This window comes from Dama dama, chromosome 15, assembly GCF_033118175.1.
Source record: "Dama dama isolate Ldn47 chromosome 15, ASM3311817v1, whole genome shotgun sequence".
Classification (NCBI taxonomy): domain Eukaryota; kingdom Metazoa; phylum Chordata; class Mammalia; order Artiodactyla; family Cervidae; genus Dama; species Dama dama.
Genome location: NC_083695.1, coordinates 38102526 through 38126326, shown reverse-complemented (window position 1 = coordinate 38126326; position 23801 = coordinate 38102526). Strand labels below are relative to the sequence as shown.

Genomic DNA, 23801 nt, shown 5'->3' with positions numbered 1-23801 from the left:
GCCAGCCTCAGCCACTCACAGGGTGATGGCACTCATTCCCAGAGCTCCCTGATGATGAGCTCTGCCCTGCAGTGTCCACAGGCCAGGTCTAATCCTACACCCAAAGAACAGTCCTTCCTCCCGCCCCGCCCCCGGCTTCTCCTCTCCCCAAAAGCCCACCTCCAGTCTTCCCCTCTTCTGAAAGAACAGTCTCATTTTCTTCCCACCATTTCCTGCCTGAAGTGGTTTCACGTTTGTGACCCACTCCCTTCTCGCTCGCAGAGCTCCCTTGGGAAGCAAAGGCTCCAGGTAGGGTGTGGACAGCCCACAGCAGTAGCTCCCCCAGCCTCCCTGGACCGGTAATACCTGCATGTTCTGGACAATGGAGACAGGATGCTGATGCCTGTTAAATTTCCCCCCTCCATTCTACCTGTTGCTCCAGACTACAAGATCTCCTGCAATATGGACCAGTATCAAGCATCTTAGAGCTCTCTCTCAGCTTTCTTTTATATTCACTGGTTGGGAAAATGTGGCATTTGCGTTCTTCCCAGTGAGTGACACTGAAAGGGCGCCCCTGCACTGTCGCTACCAACCTCTCCCCACCCAGGACCACTCAATCAGTTATTGGACCACCTAACTCTACCACAGCCCGATCGACACCCATTTCCTCATCTAGTTCACAACAGTAGGAAGAGGGCCTCCATCAAATGAGGATTCTAACACATCTACCCCAGTCCCCCGCCCGCCTAGAGCGCTCTAGCTTATCTGTCTAGGAATCTCCAGGAGAAAAGCAAAGGCAGCCAGGGAACCTGGGTCGACCTTCGGGGGCCCTATCCTCAATCCCAGTGCCCTGGCTCGCCCCCTCCCAACGACCACATGTCCTAGGAGAGTCCAGGATCAGCAGGCAACTCTTAGACTCCCAACATCTACAGTCTTCGCCTCACCTTTTTAAAATAATTTTACTCATTTATTTTTGGTTGTGCTGGGTCTTTGTTGCTACGCAGGCTTTTCTCCAGTCGTGGCAAGTGGAAGCTGCAGTGTGTGGGCTTCTAGTTGCACTGGCTTCTCTTGCTGTGGAGCATGGGCCCCAGGGCACACGGGCTTCAATAGCTGCACACGTGGGCTTAGCAGCTGGCAGCTTCCAGGGTCTAGAGTACAGGCTCAATAGCTGTGGCACACAGGCTTTGCTGCTCCACGGCATGTGGGATCCTCCCGGATTAGGGATTCAACCCATGTCTCTTGACTGGCAGGTGGATTCTTTACTACTGAGCCACCAGGGAAGCCCCCCTTTTTCTTTGAAAATTAAGAAATTTGCTTATGGCCCGTCTTTACATACTCTGGCCTCCACTTTTTCTCAAGAGGCCACCAGCAGGGTCTGCTGCCCTTGGCAAAGTTAGTCTGCACCTGGGGTACCAAATCCAGCTCAGAGGGGAGTTCGGGCAGGGCATGGTGGGGGCAGGGGTGGAGCCCTCACCTTCCCCTCCGCTCTGTCCAACCCTCACTCTGCACACCAAAAGGTAACACAGTGAATGACCTGCAGATCTGCTTTCTCTTTGGCATCTACAAATATCACACCTTCTATGCTGACCAATGCCTTCCTCCTATTTCTGCCCTTTAACAAAGAAAAAAGGTGCCTGCGTGGGGTGCTTCACATAGTGGACAGGCCGGGATTCTGACAGGCCAGGCACTTCCCTGTTCTGTGCCGGCTCTCATCAGGGCACTCTGTCGTGGGACTCACTGGAGAGGGCCTCCAGGTGCCGCAGGCAGCTGGCCTCTTCCGGGACTAATCCAGTTCCTAGAAACCATCTCTGGGGAACTGTCAGCCTCAAGTACTGCCTCTCAAGATGCAGCACAAATACCAGCCTTCCCTTCCTTCCTCACTGGGACCATCTACCTGCAGCTGTGCACCAAATTTCATCCAGCTGTGGCCCTCTCTGGCTAAACTAGGGCTTCTCATGCTTCAGGCTGCAAGACAATCACCCAGATTGTCAGGTCCTGGCCCCACAGTCTCTGCAGGGTGGGTTTGGAAACTGGCCCCAAAATGCTGATGCTGCTTGACTCTGGACCCGTTTCTGCAGCACTGCTTCCTCATGCATGAGAATCACCTGGACAGCTTTGCTAAAAATGCCCAGGCCTTGGCCCCAATCAGTCTGGGCACTTCAATCTGGGACGGTCCTGGGAATGTGAAATATAAACAAGCACCCTATCCCCATCTCCAGGAATTCTGATGTAATTGATTCTGCACTCCACAATCTAGGAAACGCTTTTTCCTTTAAGGTGCTTGGACACTTTCTAGCAATATTCTATCTAATCTTTATTCTCAGCAGGAGGTAAACTCTGAGGATAAACACCAAGATCTGAGCATCCCAGGGTCCCTTGAGATCAAGCCTCAGCTTACTTGGTGAATGTTGAAAGCAGAAAGCAGGTACAGAGGGGGCTTCTCGGGGCCTATAAAGTGGCTTATTCCCCAAAACCATGTACATGTATACAAGAATACCATTACATTTCAAGGATTCCACAAGAGTAGGCACCCAGAGTCCTCAAACACAGCAATCTAGAAACACTGTATTGGGAGAAGAGGCAAAATCACCCAGAACAAGAGGTACCTCACTGCCCTGACCTAGCCACCGCCCCCCATAATGAAGTCTTGTCGTTCCCCCACCTCAAGAGTGGGAGATGGAGATATATGTTAGGCTGGCTGTGCTCTGCACATATTCTCGTGTCCTGCCTGACTTCCAGTGATGTGGAAGAAAAAGGATGGTGGCAGGGCCATGCATGCCTGGCACAAGGATCATGCAGTGTCCTCCCCAGCGGGCCAGGGTTGCAGCAGGCTAACACTGAGGAGGCAGAAACCTGGAGCTCTTCCTGGGCCAGAAGTCACATGCCGTGAGACCTCCCGCCCAATGCCCAGCAGCAAACCAAAAGGGCCTGGACTAGAGTGCATGCTGTCATGGGATGACCCCTTCCCAGTCTGGGGGCTGGAGTATTTATTTGTGTGTTAGTTCATTAATATTAAATCTTCAACCTGTTTTTATGCGAAAATTTACATGTAAAGCTTACACCATACAGTTCAGATGATCCCTGCTGGTTTCTTTTTAAAAATCAAAGGAAGAGAAGACAAACTACAGAATGGGGGGAAGACGTTTAAAAAGACACATGTGATAAAGGACTGTTGCCCAAAATATAAAAGGAACTCTTAAAAACTCAACAGTATGTATATCTGAAACTAACACAACACTGTAAATCAACCATACTTCAATTTTTTAAAAAAGGTAAGAAAACTCAATTAAAAATGGGCAGAAGATCTGAACAGATACTTTCCCCCAAAATACATACACATGGCAAAAAAACGTACAAAAAGATGCTCAACACCACACATCCTTAGGGAACTGCAAATTAAAATAACAGTGATATACCACCACACACCTATCAGAACGGCAGGAATACAAAACACCGATGACACCAAATGCCAATGAGGGTGTGAAGCAACAGAAACTCATTCACTGCTGCTGGAAATGCAAAATGGTACAGCCACTTTGGAAGGCAGTTTGGCAGTTTCTTACAAGCTAAACATACTCTCAGCTTACGATCTAGCAATAGCACTCCATGGTATTTACCCAAAGGGGCTGAAAATATATGTGCACACAAAAACCTGTACATGGATATTTACAGCTGCTTTCTTCATAACTGCCAAAACGTGGAAGCAAGCAAAATGCCTTCAGATGGTGAATGGATAAACTGTGGTACATCCAGACCATGGAATATTATTCAGCAGTAAAAGAAATGAGCTGTCAAGCCATGAAGAGACAAGGAGCAAACTTAAATGCATGTTACTAAGAGAAAAAAGCCAGCCTGAAATGGTTATGTTCTGCACAGTTCCAACCATACGTTATTCTGAGAGAGGTAAAACTATGGAGAAGTTAAAAAATATCAGTGATTACCAGGAGTTAGGGAAAGGAAGGCATGAACAGGCAGAGCACCAAAGATTTTTAAGACAGTGAAGCTATTCTGTATGACACAAAAACAGTGGATATATTAGTCAAAACCCACAGAATGTACAACAGTAAGCGTGAATGCTAACAATAAACCATGGACTTTGGGCGATAATGGTATGTCAATATAGGGTCATCAACTCTAACTCTGATATGAGATACTGATAGTGGGGGAGGTGATGCTGTGAGCCTAAAGCTGCTCTATAAATTAAATTACATTTAAAAATTAAAAATAGGGCTTCCCTCAAGGTTCAGTGGTAAAGAATCCTGTTGTTCCACCTGCAAATGCAGAAGACACGGGCTGGGTCCCTGATCCGGGAAGATCCCACATGCCATGGAACAACTAAGCCTGAGTCCTACAACTACTGAGCCGGTGCTCTAGAGCCCGGAAACTGCAACCTCTGAGCCCACAGGCCACAAGTGCCGAAGCCTGCAAGCTCTAGAGCCCACGCTCCACAACCGAAAGAAACCACGCAATGAGAAGCCCACGCACCGCAACTAGAGAGTGGCCTCCATTTGCCGAAGCTAGAAAAGAGTCCGTGTGGCAACAAAGGCCCAGCACAGCCATAAATAAGTAAATAATCATGAAAAAAAATAAATAAAACGAATATAAACACATTGTGTGGAAATTCAAACAGAACAGAAAGGCACAAAGTGAAAAGCAAAATTCACTCTCTCCTCTAATCCCCTAGCCAAAGGTCACCACTGAGCAGTTTCCAAAGTAAAATTCAAGACAAGACACACTTTCACACACACACACAAAATGCAAATACATATATGTTTATCTATAGTTTATATATGTTCATATATAGAGAGATATAGAATTTTTAAAAAACAAGAAAGAAATTTGTCTATCAACGGACTCTTGCTCCAGGTTCAGATCTAGGTTTGGGCAGGCTCTGGTGTAGTCAGCCACATGCCTCCCTGGCCCACTTCCTGCACCTGGCTGTTGGGAAGATGAACAGTTAACCAGCCCTGAGCTGGTCTGAGCAGCTCCTGATGACCACACACAGCTGGGAAGCAATGACCCAGAGCAGGGTGCAAAAGGGGCCCAAAGCAAGACTATTTAAGGTTCAAAGAATCTCAAAGAATCTCAGTTCAAAGAATCTCATGGAAAAGGGTCCCAACCAGGGACCTGGAGCTAGGCCCTCACCTCCGCAGACCTTGGGTGTGACAGGTGGCTTCACCTCTCAGGGCTCTTCCTAGTTGGACTTCACAACTTCTGAAGGTGACACCTCTTCAGGTTTTCACCCCAACCCCAGACTTAGAGGCTCCCAAAATATCTATATTGGAAAGGAACTTGCAGTTCCAACCATCTTGGTTTTGCAGCTAAAATATGCCAGGGACCCAGCTCACTCAAGTCACAAGCACATGGGGAGAAGGTCCAAGGTGGAACTCTGCCTTCCTGAGAGAGCAGAGGGTCCAAGGTGGAACTCGGCTTTTCTGAGAGAGAGCAAAGCCTCCCTGCCTTCCCGAAACAGGGCTGTGTTACAAAACCTGTGACCACCGCAACCTGGGCTGGGCTGGTTTGTTTGGTGGTCCTAATCGGTCTTGCCATTGATGACCTACTTTAAGACCTCTCTCTCCTCCAAGGGCAAAAGGAAGACAGTGCAGTAACTGCTTTGAACTGGGGTCAGCCAAGGTCACTCCTCATGGCCAGGAGGTTCCAGAAACCCTCAGGGGCCTCAGCTGACTCCACAGGCCTCTACCCATACCTAGAGGGAGGAGGGGAGAGAAGCCTGGTACAGCCAAGCTCTGCCACACACAGGCCCTCCAAGCTTCACTCAGAACTAGCCTGGTCCATCTCCAGCTCAGCCCGGTCAAGCAGAAACAGGCAGCACGGTACAGAGCTCTGTGCTCCCTGAACTGCGTTCCCCGACACCAACTTACGTCTCACAAGTGAAGAATTTACCAGGTACCCACTTCAAAAAAGAGGCTAGTTGTCCAAAAACTTTGAAAACTGCTGCCTACTACATCCTCTTCCAGGAAAGTGCTCATTTTTGATAGCGTAATAAAGACTCTGAGAAGTCCTATAACAGGTGTCTGCTTAACTTTACCCCTCAATTTCCCAAACTTACGAGACAACAGTGATAGTTAACATTTATCAAATACTCATCATGTACTAGGCCCTCTGTCAAGTGCCATACACGAAACTGAACTTTACAACTTCCTAAGACACATAACACTGAGATCATGATCTCTGTAGTAGAGATAAGGAAACGGAGGTATGGAGAGATTACACAGCTTATCCCAAGGTCATGGCTAGTAAATAAATGAAAAGCCAGGATTCAAACCCAGGCAGCCGAGCCCCATAGTTCAGGACTTCATTCCTACAGTGCACTTCCTCCAGGGCCCACCAGCCCCAGAAACTACTATTTCAAAGACTGAAACTTTAAAAACACTGGTTGATGAAACAGAACAGAATTAGGAAGCAGGACACTAGGTTTTACTGTGATCTCAGGTATTTCACTAAAGGCAGTCTAGGGTAGTGGGAGGAACATGAACTCTGATGCCAGGAGGCCCAGGTTCAAATCCCAGTTCTGCTCCACTGGGATGTGTGGTCTTGGGCAGGTTATTTAATACTGTGGGCCTCACTTTTCCACATCTGTAAAATGCAGATAATAACAGTTTAATATCAAATATGTTCTCATTATATCATTGTGAAAGTGAAAGTTGCTAAGCCGTGTCTGACTCTTTGCGATCCCATGGACTATACAGACCCCATGGAACTCTCCAGGCCAGAATACTGGAGTGGGTAGCCATTCTCCAGGGGGTCTTCCCAAACCAGGGATCGAACCCAGGTCTCCGGCATTGCAGGTGGATTCTTTTATTAGCTGAGCCACCAGGGAAGCCCAGGAATACTGGAGTGGGTAGTCTATCCCTTCTCCAGCAGAGCTTCCTAACCCAGGAATCGAACCAGGGTTTCCTGCATTACAGGCAGATTCTTTACCAGCTGAGCTACCAGGGAAGCCCCCCAAAAGTTCTAGTCACTCAGTCATGTCCAACTCTTTGCAAACCCCTATAGTCCGTGGAATTCTCCAGGCCAGAATACTGGTGTGGGTAGCCGTTCCCTCCTCCAGATCTTTCCAACCCAGGAATCTAACCCAGGTCTCCTGCATTGCAGGCGGATTCTTTACCAGCTGAGCTATCAGGAAAGCCCCACATGTCATCTAACCTCTCACTATACCAGTTTCCCTAAAATAGCAGGTTAAATTAGAGGGTCCCAGAGGACCCTAGACCACTTGATAACACTCAGGATGAGAGATGTGGGGGCAGGGAGGGCATGCGGTGGAACACAAGAGCTTGGAGAGTCAGGACAGTGTGAAGGGCAGTGGGCGGGGGCACGGCACGGAGAGTAAAGTCTGCTGGTTCCTTCTCCACTCCAAGCCCAGCCCCTAGCAGCAGATTCTGGGTGGGAATGGCTGTATTGGATTTTCCAATCTCCTTAAGAAACCACCAACAGGAAACTGGCAATGTTTCCTTTCTATCCCTGGGTGCCTGAGGGCTTGGTCCAAACTCCACAAAAAAAGCTGGGAGTGAGTGGCACGGAGCTTCCCAGGTGATGCTAGTGGTAAAGAACCCGTCTACCAATGCAGGAGACAAGAGAGGCAGGTTTGATCCCTGGGTCAGCAAGATCCCCTGGAGGAGGGCATGGCAACCTACTCCAGTATTCCTGCCAGGAGAATCCCATGGACAAAGGAACCCAGCAGGCTACAGTCCATAGGGCTGCAAAGAGTCGGACGTGAGTGAAGCGACTTAGCATACATGCCTGCAGGCACACAGGGGCCAGGGGTGGGGGTGATGCAGGAGGAAGCACCTCTGAAAAGACCTTAAGAAGAAACCTGCCCCGGGAGGAGTGACTGGCAGAAGCAGAGTCTCAGTCTGCACACAATTTCAGCCCCACCACTACCTAGGAGCCTGCTGCCTGTATGCCCACTCTGGGCTCGGCCCTGACAGAAACCATTTTTTCTGCTTTTAGCTGAGAAGACCTTTCCAGGCCATGTCCTGGTAACTGAGAAAGAGGGAGCAAAGCAGAAGTGGACACTTCACGGAAAGGCACCTGCAGGCAGACACAGATTCACAGGAGGTCACTCTACAACCTCTCCACGGCACAGCCCTGGTAAACCTTGGTCTATTCAGTTCATGGGAAGAGTCCCCTCTGACAGATGCCCACACTAAATAGGCTTCTGGAAGCACCAACACCTAGTCAAATGCCAACCCTGATTCAGGATTTCAGAGGAGTGAAAAGTGGCCACAGGGGAAGCAGGTGAACCCAAATATGGTGTCAATTATCTGGCAGACAATCAGGCTGTGACAGGAGATGAGGCTGAGGTCCCTGGAGTCACCAAGGTTCTTCTGACAGACACAATTTCTGTCACAAAGGCAGTGACAGAAAACCCCTCCCACCCCCACCAACTTAAGTCCTAGGTGTGGCCAGGACCTTATTAGGAAATATCCCCTCCCCCGAAGGGAAACGGAAGTTTGTTTCTAAATGCCTCTGGGGCTGGGGAGGCAGGCCGGTATCAGTCAGTTTCACCACTTCCGCAAGCAGAAGCCGCTTGCAATTACACCACCTGATCAGAATGGGCTCCTCAGGATCAGCTGATTAAATCAAGCCCAACTCCTGAGAGTACAGAAAGCCTCCTTGCTGTCCCCGACTTAGCTCTCAAGCCCCTCCATTTCCTGCAAAGTCCAACCCAAGAGCTGTTCCTCTAGAACCACCTGGGCCCAACAGGGGTGTACCCTCCAAGCTCTGTGGAGGGTACTGTCTGCACAACAAAACCATCAGCAGCTCAGCTGGAAGGGAACTTGGGGAGTCCCTTCTCTGAATACCTCCTTGGTCTGGGTGGGGAAAGGGAGGCTGGGCAGCTCACGCAGCCTAAGCATCACCAAGACTGGGTCTCATAACATTCAACCCCAGGTCCTCTGCAGATTCTTCTACTACCTCCAATTACTCTCTCTTCCATCTGTGCACAACCCACACTCTCCTATCGAGCCACAAACATCACAAGACAGTCCTAAGAGACTTCTCAGCTCCATCACATGAACTTTACCCATGGCCCACACAGCCCTGATATCATCTTCTAACACTGCTGCTGGGCAACCAGGGTGAAAAACACAGTCCAATGACAATAGTCCTAACACTTGCTGGCTGTGTGAGCTTGGGCGTGTGGCTTGACCTTTCTGTGCCTTTCTCCTTAAAACTGGGAAGGTACATTCATCTTACTATGAGGGTCTGATGCAGAGATACATGCGTATAAAGCTATCCACAATGTAGCTTATTAGCATACAGTAGGTGCTCAGTTAATCTTAACTTACTCCCTAAGAAGCATTAGCTTGGTAGCTAGGGTCTAGGTCCTTCCTAATTTCACCATTTGCTGTGTGACATTTTCAGAACAACTTAACTTCTCTGAACTTCTAAGCTGTCTGCAAAAATATGACCTGCCAACCTACTTTGGTATTACTGTGAGGACTCAATGAAGTAAGAACAGGGAAGACTTTTGTAAAATAGGGACCATTTTCTGTGCTTTGTCACCAATTCAGCCTGGGTTGTACCCTTCCAAATGGCCAAAGAGGACAGGCTCTGAAGTTTGGAGAGGGGGGGGAAAGGGTCATCAAAGATCCTGAACAGACTTCCAAACTTATTTAGTGTCTACTAGGTGTCCAGCCCACACAGTGAGGGGAGTACCTAACCAATCGTCATGGTCACAGGTAGTTCAAGACAAAGCTGGGAAGGGAGAGAAAGGAGGGCTTTCAAAGCCCATGATCAAGGCACCATGAAGTTTCTGGATTAGGTCTGTCAAAAATATCCCCGACAGAGAGTCAGTATCCTGACCCCCCAGAATCTGTGACTATGTTGCCCTAAACGACAAAGGGGCTTTGCAGATGTGATCAAGGCTACAAACCTTGAGATGGGGAACATACCCTAGATTATTCAGGCGGGCCTATGAGTCCTTTCCTGGCTATGGTAAGGATGAAAAAAAAAGGATAAGGAGAAATAAAGATGAAAAGAAAGAGATAAGAAGCTTGAGAGGGATTCCATCCACACAGGAAGGGTGCCAGAAGTCAAAGGATGCAGATGGCCTCCAGAAGCTGGAAAAGACAAGGAAGCAGATTCTCCTCCAGAGCTTCCAGAAAAAATGTAATCCTGCCAACAAACACCAGGAGACCCGTGAGAGAAAACTGTACAACAGAAAGGTCGTGTGCTAAAATGGTGCAGTCACAGTGGCAAACAGTAGGGCAGCTCCTCAAAATTAAACATATGACCTAGCAATTCCATTTCTGTAAATGCACCCAAAAGAACTGAAAGCAGGACTTGAACATATTTGTCCACCAATGTTCCAATGTTCACAGCATTTTGACCGTTATTCACAACAGTCAAAATGTGGAAATAACCCAAATGTCCATCAACAGATGAATGGATAAACAAAATGTGGTATATACATAACAAAACAGTATTTCGCCTTAAAAAGGAAGGAAATTCTGATACATGCTAGAATATGGATGAATCTTGAGGTTATTATGCTGAATGAACTAAACCAGTCACAAAAAGATATTCTATGATTCTACTTATGTGAGGGGGCTTCCCAGGTGGCACCAGCGGTAAAGACTCCACCTGCAGATGCAGGAGACGCAACAGACACAGGTTCAATTCCTGGGTTGGGAAGATCCCCTGGAGAAGGAAATGACAACCCACTCCAGTATTCTTGCCTGGGAAATCCCATGGGCAGAGGAGACTGGAGGGCTACAGAACACAGGATCACAGAGTTGTACACAACTGAAGGGATTGAGTACGCATGCTCCACTTAAGTGAGGTAAGTAGAGTAGTCTGATTCAGAGACAAAGTAAAATAGTGATGCCAGGAGCTGAGGGGAGAGTGGATTGGGGGTTAATGTTTAATGGGGAGACAGTTTGTTTGGGAAGATGAAAAGTTTTGGAGATGGATGGTGGTGATGGCTGTACAATAACGCTTTCCAATTGTGGTGCTGGAGAAGACTCTTGAGAGTTCCTTGCACTGCAAGGAGATTAAACCAGTCAACCCTAAAGGAAATCAACTCTGAATATTCATTGGAAGGACTGTGGTTGAAGTTCCAATACTCTGGCCACCTAATGCAAAGAGCCAACTCACTGGAAAAGACCCTGATGCTGGGAAAGACTGAAGGAAGACGGAAAAGGTCATGACAGAGGATGAGATAGTTGGATGGCATCACCAACTCAATGGACATGAATTTGAGCAAACTCTGGGAGATAGTGGAGCACAGAGAAGCCTGGTGTGCTGCAGTCTATGGGGGTCTACGAAAGAGTCACAAAGAGTCAGACATGACTTAGTGACTGAACAAGAACAACTTAATACCACCAGACAGACACCTAAAAATGGTTTTAGAAAAAAAAAAAAAAAAAGGCACTGTGGCATTAAGCCCCTAAATATGGATATTTTGCTACAGCAGCAATAAAAAGCAAGTTCATACAGAGACCACTGCTTCTCTCCTTCCCTCCAGATCCTTCCATGGTGTCCTCTTTGAAAAGGCTCCCTCTGTATAAGAGATCAGTGCAGTTTGAACTCACTCAGTAGAAGCAGCAATAAATCCCCAAGACCACAGGAAAAACCATTCCACCAAGAAGGGAAGGCCCAGGTGCATGTCTCCTACATGTCTGGGAATAAGAGCTCAGTCAATAAAGCTTTTCTTGCTTATAGTATCAGTCAACAGAGTCACCATGGTGAGACCTGGGGCTAGTGAGTGGGTTCTGTATGCCCAGCCAGACACACCCAGCCAGCAATGCAAATGCTCCTGGGAGGGAAAATGTGGGCAGTGTGATGCTTGGATAGGTGGGGTGGGTGAACACACCCAACCAGCCAGGACCAAGCAACTGGAATACCAGAGGTCATTTCAGCCTAGAGATGACTCAGTTCATTCCTGCCCACCCCACCTTGGCTCCTATTTCACAAATGGAGAAACTGACAACCAGAGAGGGGAAGTGACAGGGCCAGGTGACACAGCAAGATCCTCCCAGGGCTGGTTCAGGGCCCTTCCACTCCTGCCTCCAAGCCAGGGGCCCACTGTCCAAAAGGCAGGACCGCAGCCAGTTGCTGGTTTTTCACAGCATCTCTGGCGGGGGAGCCTCAGGTTTTATGGAGTCTGAAACCTATATAATTTTAGGGGTCCTTTTTAAGATGCCGGAAACAGAACGCTTTTTTTTTTTTTTTTTTTTTGCAAATTCTACAAAACTATATGACTTTGTGAATTCACTGCCAGGGCCTCTCCCACAGCCTTGGAGAGACCACACGCAAGTGACTAGGATGTGGGGGTTGGGGGGGCTTCAACTAAGGACTGTAGCCCACCAGGCTCCTCTGTCCATGGAATTCTCCAGGCAAGGATACTGGAGTGGGTAGCCATGCCCTTCTCCAGGGTCTTCCCAACCCAGGAATGGAATCCAGGTCTCCTGCACTGCAGGCAGATTCTTTACCATCTGAGCCACCAGGGAAGCCCTAAGTTTCATTAGTTTCACACTGATTTTACCTCTGGGCTCAAAGAGGCACCCAATGCTGGGGCTAGACTCCCCTGAGAACAGGAGTTAAAAAACAGAGTTCTGGCCTGCACTAGGCTTTCCCTCTATCTGGAGAGATAAATACAAAAGAGCAGTCATAGGAAAACACTCACCAAGTGTTTAAGTGCCACTCCCAGGCAGAATGGAGATTAAGGTTGAGAGTCAGGAAAGGGCTTTTTGGGAGTAGAGAGGATACGTGTCTAGGAAACCCACTTCTCTCTGATGGCCCTGGCCAACCCCACGCTCCCCTGGGCATCTCTCCCTCATCTGTGAAATGAGTGAGCCTGTGAGGAATCCACAGTTGTCAACTTGTCCTGCCCAGGGCCTGGGGCTCCTTGGAGGTTCTGTAGTTCACAAACATTAATTTTGTTGTGGGGAGGGGAGGGGCGGGGCTGCAAAAGAGTCTCTCCAACTTAAATTTTGTTTTAAATGGAAAAAGAGGAGACCTGGACACCAGGAGCCCACGTGGTGGCACACAGCTAGGGCTGTGGCAGCTGCCCCTTCATCCAGGGATGCCTGCCTAGGCTGCCCACTGTCCCCACCAGGGCTGTCCCCGCAGGCACCTGTATTTGTAATGAAAGTCACAGATGTTCACCCAGGGCTCTGCTAGGTAAGATGCGATCAACCACCTCACCTTCATATTCTAGTCAATCACAGATCCTGTCCAACACACTGGCGAAGAGGGGTGGAGGACAAGATGAAACATCAAAAGGCAGCAGGGAGTCCCCGGGGCTTCCACAGACCTGGAGCCTGTTCAAATGCCTTTGGAAAGGCCTGGTCCCTTCAAACCTCAAAGACCTGACAGAGTATCTATTTCAGCTCCAAAAAGTGGAGCACCCCACCCTGCCTAGGAGCCCCAGAAACCTCTCCTTCAAATAGCACTTCTCAAGAGCGGCTCTTCTAATGGTGACCAAGTCCCCAGCCAGCCTTGTTCAGCTGGAAGATGAAAAGACATCCCCACCAGGGCCTACAGATCACACTGGAGGAGGAGATGCTCTTTTAGATCTCAGGGGGACCTGACTGATGAGCAGGTGGAACCCTAAGACCTGCCAAGCAGCCCTGGGCTGTGCCATGGCAAGAAAATTGAAAGTCCCTGGAGGTCTCCATGTGATGGAAAGAAAGCAGGAAATGCATGTCTATAGCTCAGTCAAACCAATACCTCAGCATTTTCCATCTTCAGAACTTCTGCTCAATCATCTCTCTACCTAGTCTTCCTCCTGTCTCCTTTGCTCCTTTGTCTGCCCTCTTTAAGCCTAAGTCAATTCTGGCTTTTCCTTTAAGCCAGACGGAGGTCCACTTCTTTCAGGAAACCCATCCTGATCTCTCCACCCACAACGATGACCTCTCTTTCTGGAACTTACCAGCACTTGGCCTAAAATGTTTTCTATGTCCTCTAGTGTTCTAATAATACTCCCCTCTTTCCAGTACCTAAGTCGCTTCAGTCATATCTGATTCCATGCGACCCTATGGATTGTAGCCCACCAGGCTCCTCTGTCCGTGGGATTCTCCAGGCAAGAATACTGGAGTGGGTTGCCATTTCCTACTCCAGGAACATGTATTACTTCATCATGTATCACCTCATTAACCTTCACAACGATCCTGCAAGATAGGTATTATAACCTCAAGGGGACCACAGCTCAGAGATGATTCTTGACAAGCAAGGATCACACACCTGATGTGTGCCAGAGCCAGAATTATTTTTTCTAGGCCTCCCAGCAAGAGAGTCAGTGCCGCGGCTGTAGGACAGGCCTCTCTCCTCTCCTCCTTCACCAGTTAGCAGGGGCAGGGCACTGCGAGGTTCCTGACAGGACATCAGTGGATCCTGAGTGTATCTCTTTCACACCCTGGTGGCACCTGTCCCAATGACATCTTTGGTATGGTGGCTCCAGGAATTCTGGGGGCAGAGAGAACTCATCTAAAACATTCTTTCTCTCCCTCCTACGATAAGGCCAGACCTTGAGTGACGTAAGAGGCGTCCGAACATTCCTGACTCTACCGGGGCACTGCCTCACCTCCAAGGTGTGGGTCATGAGGTCATCAAGCCCCAGAAGCGATCGAGGGAGCCCCAGGGCAGCACCCCACCAACCTAGACCATCCGTTCCCAAGCACTGAATAGAAAGCCCACAGAAGGTGCTGTTAGACATTCACATTCAACCCGCCCCCCCCCCCCCCACACACACACCCATGAATCAAGAATAGCTGGAGCACACGTCAATCATTAGGCAAGTAGTGCCTCCGACTCTGCCCCCCTCTGAAGGCTGGCACCTGGGGTGGCCCCGCCTGGAGGAGCTCCGGATACAGCAAGCTAAGGGAGTGGCCACGGGCCAGTGTCCAGGCCTGACCAAGGAGCTGAACATGAGCAAGCAGGCTCAGAAAGACACTGCTGGGGAATAAAGTCAGTTCTCAGCATGCTAGCTTTGGGATTACACAGGAATCCTGCAACAACAGAGCTGGAAGGGGCCTTCAGGAGACCCTTTGACTCCACTGGCTTATTTTACTTAGGTGGGAGCCAAGGCCTGGAGAGCAAAGCCTGCCTGGGCTCTCACAATTGGCTGGGGTGGGGCAAAGACTCAACACATGTTTCTTGACCTCCAGGCCAATGCATCCAGGCCCAGACTGGCTCCCCTCCACTCAAGCTGCTGCGTTCTACTCCACCTTCCTGGGTTGGAGAATGGACTTGGAAATGTGAAGCCTATCCTGGGAGAGACAGAATGAGAAGGTGACCCTGCTGCCTCCAAATAAAGTCACATGTCATCAAGTCACAGAGAAAGTGTCCTCTGCCCAGGGAAGCCTCTGTGACATGGCTTTTCCCCAGGTTCTTGCCTACGAGTTAACAAGAGCAGAGAGCAGGGATTGGCAGCCACTTGTTTTGATCTCTCTGGGGTATCAGGAGCTGCACTGACCATCAGCCCAACTCAGCTCAGGGTTCAAATGGGCTCTGTCTCCACGCTTTCCCAGAAATAAGTTACTGATGTGTCACACCTGGAGTTGAGGCAGGTCAGTCAGGAGAAGAAAACACAGTAAGATACTCTCTATCCCAAAGCTGGGTCTTGGAGGGACACCCGCCCCCAAGGCCTCTAAGGCCACTGGGAATGGCCTGGAAGCAGTGATGACCCTCAGAGCATCAGCAAAGCAGCAGCAGCAACCTGCCTGCTTAGTCACCAGCCCACTGGATCAGACGCTGCCCTCCTCTGCACTGCCTGCTGGCATGCCACTGTCATGAGATCCCATTCTTATTATCCCTCAGTTTCAGACTGAGGACAGCAGTGGGTGGTGTTCCAGAAACTTCTGGTTGTCCCCCCTCAACCATCTGCCCGTCTCGCTTCCATAACAGAACACTACCAGCAGCCTGGCACCGGGCAGCCCAAAATTAGGACTATGCTCCTGAGCTTCCCTGGCAGCACGGCAGGACACTGGCAGGAAGTCAGCTGTGCTGGGCCACGCAGGTAAGGGAAGCAGAGCAACGCTGTGGTGCCCGGACGGCCGCATCGGCACAACCTAAGTGACCATTAGAAAGGGAATTTCTCGGTCCTCATCACAGACCCCTTAAATCAGAGCCTGTAGGGATGGGGCCCAGGAATCTGTGTTTTAACAAACCTTCCAAATTAGTCATAAATGTGCTCAAGTTTGAGACCAGAGCCCTGGAGAACGCCAGGAGCAACTGTGCCTAAGGAGTCTGGTGCCTGGACAACCTCATGGAACAGGCACTTACTAACTCTGGACTCCAATTTCTGGAGACAGAGGGAGAGAGAGACTCCTCTTAAATCATGGCCAAACCTGAATCCTAATGCAGGTGGGTGAGGAAAAGGAACGATGAGAAACTCAACCAAGACAGCAGAAAGTAGGAAAGAAACAGCATCCAAGTGTAATAAATAATAAACAGACAACAAGACGCAAGAAATACAATCAAGACTATCTGGCACGCAAACAGTCTGAATTCTCTACCAAAGACAGAAATGACCAAATTCGGTTTGTTGTTATTATCACTGCCTCCTGCCATCTCCCCTCAATTCCAGTCACGTGCTGATTACAAGAGAAACATTTTTCTTAAAAAAAGGAAAAGAAAAGTTGAAAATTAAGGCAAAGACATATTAGGTCAGCACGGAGAAAAACCAGAAGTGGAAATATTAATATTAAAACCATGTTGAGAACTTTCCAATAACCCTGCCTCTGCAGACTGAGGGTTTTTTCCAGCCACTTCTCAGCCATTTGCCTTTATCTGGAAACACAGGACTTGGAAAACTACTCACTAGAATTTCATGGTACAACAAGGCTTAGGCCCTTCTAGTCTCATGAAATAGTTTACATGACTTAAAACACAAGCACAGAAAAGACTGTAAAACTTGGGGCCCAAGCCTTTATAGCTGACATTTGGTCTTAGGACATTTTTGTGTACTATTTTGTCATATCCCTTGGGGAACAGAGAGTCTGTTTTGCCGCTGTAGATGAGGAAGGAAATATAACTGTGCGTGAGAGCCATCTACTTGGACCTATGGGATGGGGGAGGAACCAACCACAAAGTCAGAAGTCCATCCCTGGGTTTTGCAAACTGACCTCCTTTTATCCATCCCTCCTAAAACCTGGCTATCATGGGGGCCACTGAGACAGACAAGAAGAGGGAGCTCACAGTCATCATAAGTCTAAGAAGCAGGCAGAGCCAGCCTGATTACTACCTACTCTGCATAAGCCTGAGTGGAAACTAAAGGATGTGGCTTACCCCCTGCCTGACTGATGCTTGCTTCCAAATTTCTGAGCCTTTTACTTACTGTCCTATAAAATGCATTTAATTACTAATTCCAGGACTACAAAGAAGGAATTCTCCCAGATTATTGACAATATATGCTCCTAAAATAGATAATATGGAATTTAAGGCCAAAGGTACAGAATAAGTAACAAATGACACAAGGTACAATCCACAAAGATAAGCTTGATAAAGCTGTATACACCAAACATGCATGCCAAATTCACAAATCCAGAGCAAATGTAAGTCAAGTTTGACTCAAAAAAAAAAAGATTCAATAAGCAAGGATGCAGAGGGCACCCTCAAGATCAAAGAAATATCTGACGTCTGTGTTCCACAGAGAATACATGTCACGAAAGCTTTTCAGGCTGATCATGTAGCTGGCCACAAAGAAAATCTTAAAACAGTCCCACAAGAGATTCTGCCAAGCACCTTCACTCAATAGAACTGTGCATGTATGCTCAGTTGCGTCCAACTTTGCGACCCAGGGACTCCGACCCGCCAGGCTACTCTGTCCATGGAATTTTCCAGGGAAGAATACTAGAGCAGGCTGCCATTTCATACAGGGAATCTTCCCGATCCAGGGAATAAACATGCATCTCTCCCATCTCCTGCATTGGCAGCTGAGCCACCAAGGAAGCCAAGAGAACTAGCAGCCAACATTAAAATATGATCAGACTGCCCCAAAACTTCCTCAGAAATTAAAGATGCTGCCTTCTAAAAAGTCCTTGGATCAGAAATAATCTACAGAGTACTAGGAAGCAATGGAAAGATAAGCATTTCATATAAAGGCCCACTGGCTAGACTGGTACTCAGAAGAAAATTCTGACATCTACATAATTTTTAAATTAAAAAACTAAAAATAAATGAACCAATTTAGACGTGAAAACTAGAGCAATGAAGCAAAAAGTAAGAAGAAATGAGTAACAATAAAGGTTGAAATCAATGACCAAAAAAGTAGAAAGAATTTTCAAAAAAATATTTACAAATAATTTCCAAATTATATAACATATTTTATGAAATATACACCTCCAGCATATCCAATTAGAATCCCATTCTTAGTATCTAATGAAGACATTCTATATCACAAGGCCTGTAATCTGTCCTTGATCTGGAAGACTTAATATTATAGAAGTGTTCACTCTTCCTTATAAAGATTCCTACCGGTGGCTCAGTGGTAAAGAATTCGCCTGCAATGCAGGAGACCCAGGTTCGATCTCTGGGTCAGGAAGATCCCCTGGAGGGGGGCATGGCAATCCACTCCAGTATTCTTGTCTGAAGAATTCCATAGACAGAGGAGCCTAGCGGGCTACAGTCCATAGGGTTGCAAAGAGTGGGACACAACCGAAGTGACTGAGCATGCACAGACTATTTACTCCAACACTGTTTCAAACTATAAAATAGTCAATAGCCTCCATACCCAGCAATAAGGGAAAGGTTGAATAAATTATTTTACATCTGTACTACAAAACAGCCAGGGACAACCTAGGGTGGGTGGGGGTGGCCTCTGCTTTTGTGCTCACAGTACAAGGCTAGGCAAACAGTGGGTACTCACTAACTATGAGTTCAACAGCAATATGCTTGTCACTAGCTTCCTAAAATAGCCATGACCTTTTAGGTGAACACAGCAAGCTCAGTCCGCTATCACCAGCCCCCTCACAGACACACCCTTTTCCCCAAGGATGCCATCCCCAGGCTTACCCTCCACCTCCCTGTCATCAGCTCTGAGTTTCTCCTTGTCCCTCACTCACTGTCCTCCAAGCCAGTCTCTGCCCATGCTACAGGTGTAAGAGGCTCCAGGCACCTGACTTCCCTTCTCAATTTCAGGAGTCATTCCTCCCCCTTTTTCCTGCTAAGGCAGTGGTACCTTCAGGACCATAAGCCCTTGGAAGACTAGAACTCAGAGATCACAGAACCAGGAATCAGCTACCTACCACCCACACACTCCAACCCCAGCTTCAAGATTCCTTGCAGCAACCCAAGATATCAACACTGCCATCGCCACCCCCTAACTGATATCAAGCCCCTTTTGCAAACATCTTCTCACCAGATTCTGCAAACAACCATTTTACTATCCAGAACACTGAGACCCTGTCGTGGCTATGTGGCTTGTCCCAGGATACCCAGCACAAATGGGAACTCTGCCTCCTCACCCCTCCATTGACCCCACCTGTTACTTTCTCACATCAGGAGCAAAGTCAGCTGCGGTTTGAGTCACTATTCACGCCACACTGTCAGGATCCTCCCAGACCACCACATGACATCTGACCTTTATTTCACTGGGTCCGGGATCAGGGTCAGTAGGCCTCCTGTGGTATGGTTTCAATGTTATTAGAAAGCTCCGTTGAAATTTCAACAACTGCTTTTAAAAATGCAAATTCCCAACAAAAACATTTCAGTTTCTCCATTTCTCCTAAGAGTGTTCCTATCTAGGTATCCCTCAGATTCCTTATGTTTTACAGGCAATGGGCTCACAAGGTGCTGTTGAGAAAAATCCAGAGAAACTTGAATCCGTTCACTTGGCTGTGATTGTGAAATACACCTACACACAGAATCTTCCTCCAGTGCCTGCCATGGGACAAGTGCTAGGAACTACTTAAGGGGGAAAAGACAGCAGCTGAAAAGAGAGAGGAAAGAACAGGAAAGAGTGAGATCCAGAAAGGCCCTAGGTTCTCTGAAGATTCAACACTCAGCATAGATTTGGTTTCTACAGTCACCTCCTGCCCACACCAGCTTTTTTTTTTTTTTTTTTTTTTTTCAGTGAATGCCCAGGAAAATCCCACACTCACCTATTCGGGCTCAATTCTCACTCCTACCATCCCAAGCTACCCATCCTCCCCACATCACGTGGCCAAGGCATCACTAATCAATCTTGGCCTTCTAGGTGCCGCAATCCAGGACAAGCCCTGACAACAATCCTTGACCTGATAACATAAAGGAGTCCAAGGGAACTTCCTCTTGACCTCTCTGCCAGGTCCTATGCCCATCTCTCAGTCTGAACTCACGTCCATCTCACTCTCCCCACTTTTTCTTTTTTTTAACCTATCCAAGTTAAGCTTCTGAGGTCAAATATCCCTGGCCTGCCTCTTCACTTAGCTAACATCTACTGAGTACCAACATCAGGCAAGGTCCTTTCTGGATGCCGTGAGACCAAGAGATGAGTGAGAAATACTACCCACCCTCCAGACAGAGGACGGGGCAAAAAGATGTTGGCTGTACAATTACTTCTGCAGGGCGAATACTGAGAAGTGATGTTAAAGGAGTAGAGGAGGGCTGTGTGGGCTGACCACGTGTCTTGCCCCTTCCTGCTCCAGGTACCTGGATGGCTCCTAGAAGGGCGATGAATAACAGGCAGAACTGGGGGAAGGAGGGCAAAAGAACATCAGCAAAGACAGAGGAACAGGTCCGAAGGAGAGCAATTCAACTAGGCTGACCTTCAGCTACATGAAGGGAGTAATAAATATTATTGACTCTTACCGATGAATACTACTGTGTCAGGCCCTGCTGTAAGCTTTACGTCTATCTGGGATACAGAAGCATGGTCACCACCTATTCAGACCAGTGACTGAGTTGTATGGTTGTTTAGTATATTAATTTATTTACTCCTCACAATCACCCTGTGAGGTAGGTATTATGATTGTTGCTGTTGTCTTCAGTCACTAAGTCGTGTTCGGCTCTGCGACCTCATGGACTGTAGCCCACCAGGCTCCTCTGTCCATGGGATTTCCAAGGCAATAATACTGGAGTAGGTAGCCATTTCCTTCTCCAGGGGATCTTCCCGACCCAGGGATAGAACCTGCGTCTTCTGCACTGGCAGGCAGATTCTTTACAGCTGAGCCACCAGGGAAGCTCCAGGTATTATTATTACCCCCATGTTAAAGCGAAGGAAACAAAGGCAGAGAGACTAGTAAGAGGCGAGATTTGGAAGGGATGCCCAAGGTACTGTGCATCCCATACCGGAGCAACAAACAGCCCTGGAACCTCACCTAGTTTCTCCTGTCAGGGAAAACCTTGTGGCAAGGAGAGCGCCTTGTGCGAAGGGGCCCTGCTAATTCTCCTGGCATCCCGAACAACTGACTGAAACAAGGAAGGAACATAAGCAGAGCCAGTTGGGGGATGAGCAAGATAACACGCCCTGCCTGGACTCAGCCTGGCACTGCCCTCTAAGCTTTTGTTCCTGCTGTGGGGGTTGGGCAGAGGCTCACCCCTTGATGGGTCACTCCAAGTCCAGGTCAAGGCAGCCGGGGAGCAAAGTGAAGGCAGGGAGGGAAGGCAGAGGGGTTGGCTACCAAGGATACCCTGGGTCTGTCCTAAAACACCCAATCGCCAAAGAAAGGTCGCTGATTTAGAGGGGAAGGGACAGAAATGTGCCAGGCAAACTGCTCCCAGCTTGGGCTGGAACTGTCTAGCTAGGCTTCAGCTCCCCAAAGTCTCAAGTTGATGAACTGCACAACTCTCCGTTAAATCAACAGACGCATTTCTTAAAGGTTTTTCAGGGGGAGAAGTCAAGAATCCCTCCCTGAAACTGTAGCTCAAGGCTGAGATGAAGGAACAGGCAGAGAAGGTAAACACACAGGTGAACACAGCACCTGGGGTAGATCCCGCATTCTCTCAAATAAAGTGCCTTATAAATCAACTGCAACAGCAGAGGCTCCCAGGAATTTCCGTCTTTCCAGTTCCGGAGGAAAGTTCCTGAAGGCAGCCACCCCTCCTAAGTCTCCTTACAGAAGCCTTTTCCGGAAGGGTACACACACTCTCCAGAAGTCAGCGGGGTCAGAGGGGTCGCGGCCACCGCCATCCCCACACCAGCCAGCCGCCTTCTTGTCGCAGGTTAACGGGCTCCCAGGCCCCGAGCCCCGGACCCCAGCGGAGCAGCACAATCACGCGGCCCTGGCCACTGGGGGCCCCGCCCGTGCACCGCCCACCTCACAAGGAGCGCCCCCAGCCGCTGACAGAGCTGGGCAGGCAGGCCGACGAAGCCCGTCCGGGACCAGCCCGACACCCGCGCCTTTACCCCCATGCTGTGTAACCAGGAAGCCTCAGGGCCGGGCTGAAGGTGGCGCGGGGCAGTCCGGGGCCTCCCGGCGCGGGCCGCGGCGCCCTGCCTCCACCCCGTCCCGCGCCCCCCTTAAGCCGGAGAACCCTCACTCACCTGGCCAAGGGGCAGTGGGGAGCCGTGAGGGGAGAAGTGGGACGCGGGCAGCAGCAGCTCTCTCTCCGGGCGTCCCAGGCGCGGCACCTCTCACCGGACTCGAGTTTTGTCCCACTCCCACACCCGGAGCACTCGGGGAACTGGCGACCCGCAGGATTCTCAGCCGTCAGGGAGGAGCCGGAGGAGGAGCCCACTGGGCGGAAAACCCCGGGCCGAGGCCCAACGTGCCCCGGGGCGGGGCCGCGTGCGCCACGGAGGGGCGGGGTCAGAGGGTGGGCGGGGCCGGGGCGTGGTAAGCACGCGGCCCCGCCCCCAGGTGAGAGTCGCTCTGGGCCGGCACACTGCGGAATGTCTCTACCAGTCTGGGAAGGAAGCCACAGGCCTTCCGCCACGGGAGGTTACGGCAGGCTCCCGGAGGTCGGCGAAGAACAGGTTCACTGCACCGCCTTCCTTGACCTGTCCTGCCCTGCGCTGCACTCCGGGGGAGGGGATTTCCCCAAGCCCCCTCCAGCTCAGTGTCCCATCTTTATTAACTCTGTACATTAAAAAGTGACACAACAGGATGGAAGTGGAGGTGGCGGAGAGTAGCTTCATGGTGCAGAAACTGCAGTCAGCTATTAATATCTCAGCCGGATGGTCAAGGTCAACGTCAAGAATGATAGATCAACAGTGATAGTATGTACCGATTGTGGTCTTCTTTTCAAAAACGCGTAATCCTAATCTAGTCGTGAGAAAAACACGATTAATCCTGGTTCAGGGATATTTTACAAAACACTTGACCAGTATTCCTCAAAATTGTCAAGGTCATCAAAACCAAGAAAAGTCTGAGACACGTTGGTACAGTCAAGAGAAGCCTGAGAAAATGTGAAAACTAAATGTAATGTATCCTGGATAGGATCCTGGAAAAAAGCACATTAGATAAAGACCAAAGACACCTGAATAAAGTATGGAGGTTAATTGATAATAATGCATCAATACTGGCTCATTCATTGTGGCAAAACTCCATGCTAATAAAAGATGTTAATGATAGAAGAAACTGGAGTTTATGAGAACTCTATCTGAAATTTTTTGTAACAAACTATTCTAGAAAATAAAGTTTATTTGTTTAAAAAAGGTCATCTATGTAATATATTAGTATATTTTTTGTACTTATTTTAAAATATAATACATATTAAGTATTATTTGTATAGCAACCCACTCCAGTATTCTTGCCTGGGAAATCTCTTGGACAGAGGAGCCTGACAGGCTACAGTTCCTGGGGTCGCAAAGAGTCGGACAGGGCTGAAGCGACTAAGCATCCATAATACAGTTTAAAAAAACAAATTCACTCTTCATTCTCTCAGCCCACTTTTAGACGTATCTTTCATACATTAGGTAGATGTACTGTTTA

The 23801-nt window shown here is 48.7% G+C and overlaps 1 protein-coding gene across 2 annotated transcripts in view; it reads right to left on the bottom strand.

Annotated features, from left to right (window-relative positions):
- ANXA11 (annexin A11) overlaps positions 1–22617 on the bottom strand; it is a 41867-nt gene extending 19250 nt beyond the window's left edge. For both annotated transcript variants that reach the window (XM_061161925.1, XM_061161926.1), the window contains exon 1: positions 22412–22617. The gene's annotated coding sequence lies outside the window, so the exon portion shown is untranslated. The remainder of the gene's footprint in view (positions 1–22411) is intronic.
- Between the last annotated feature and the right edge of the window lie 1184 nt (positions 22618–23801).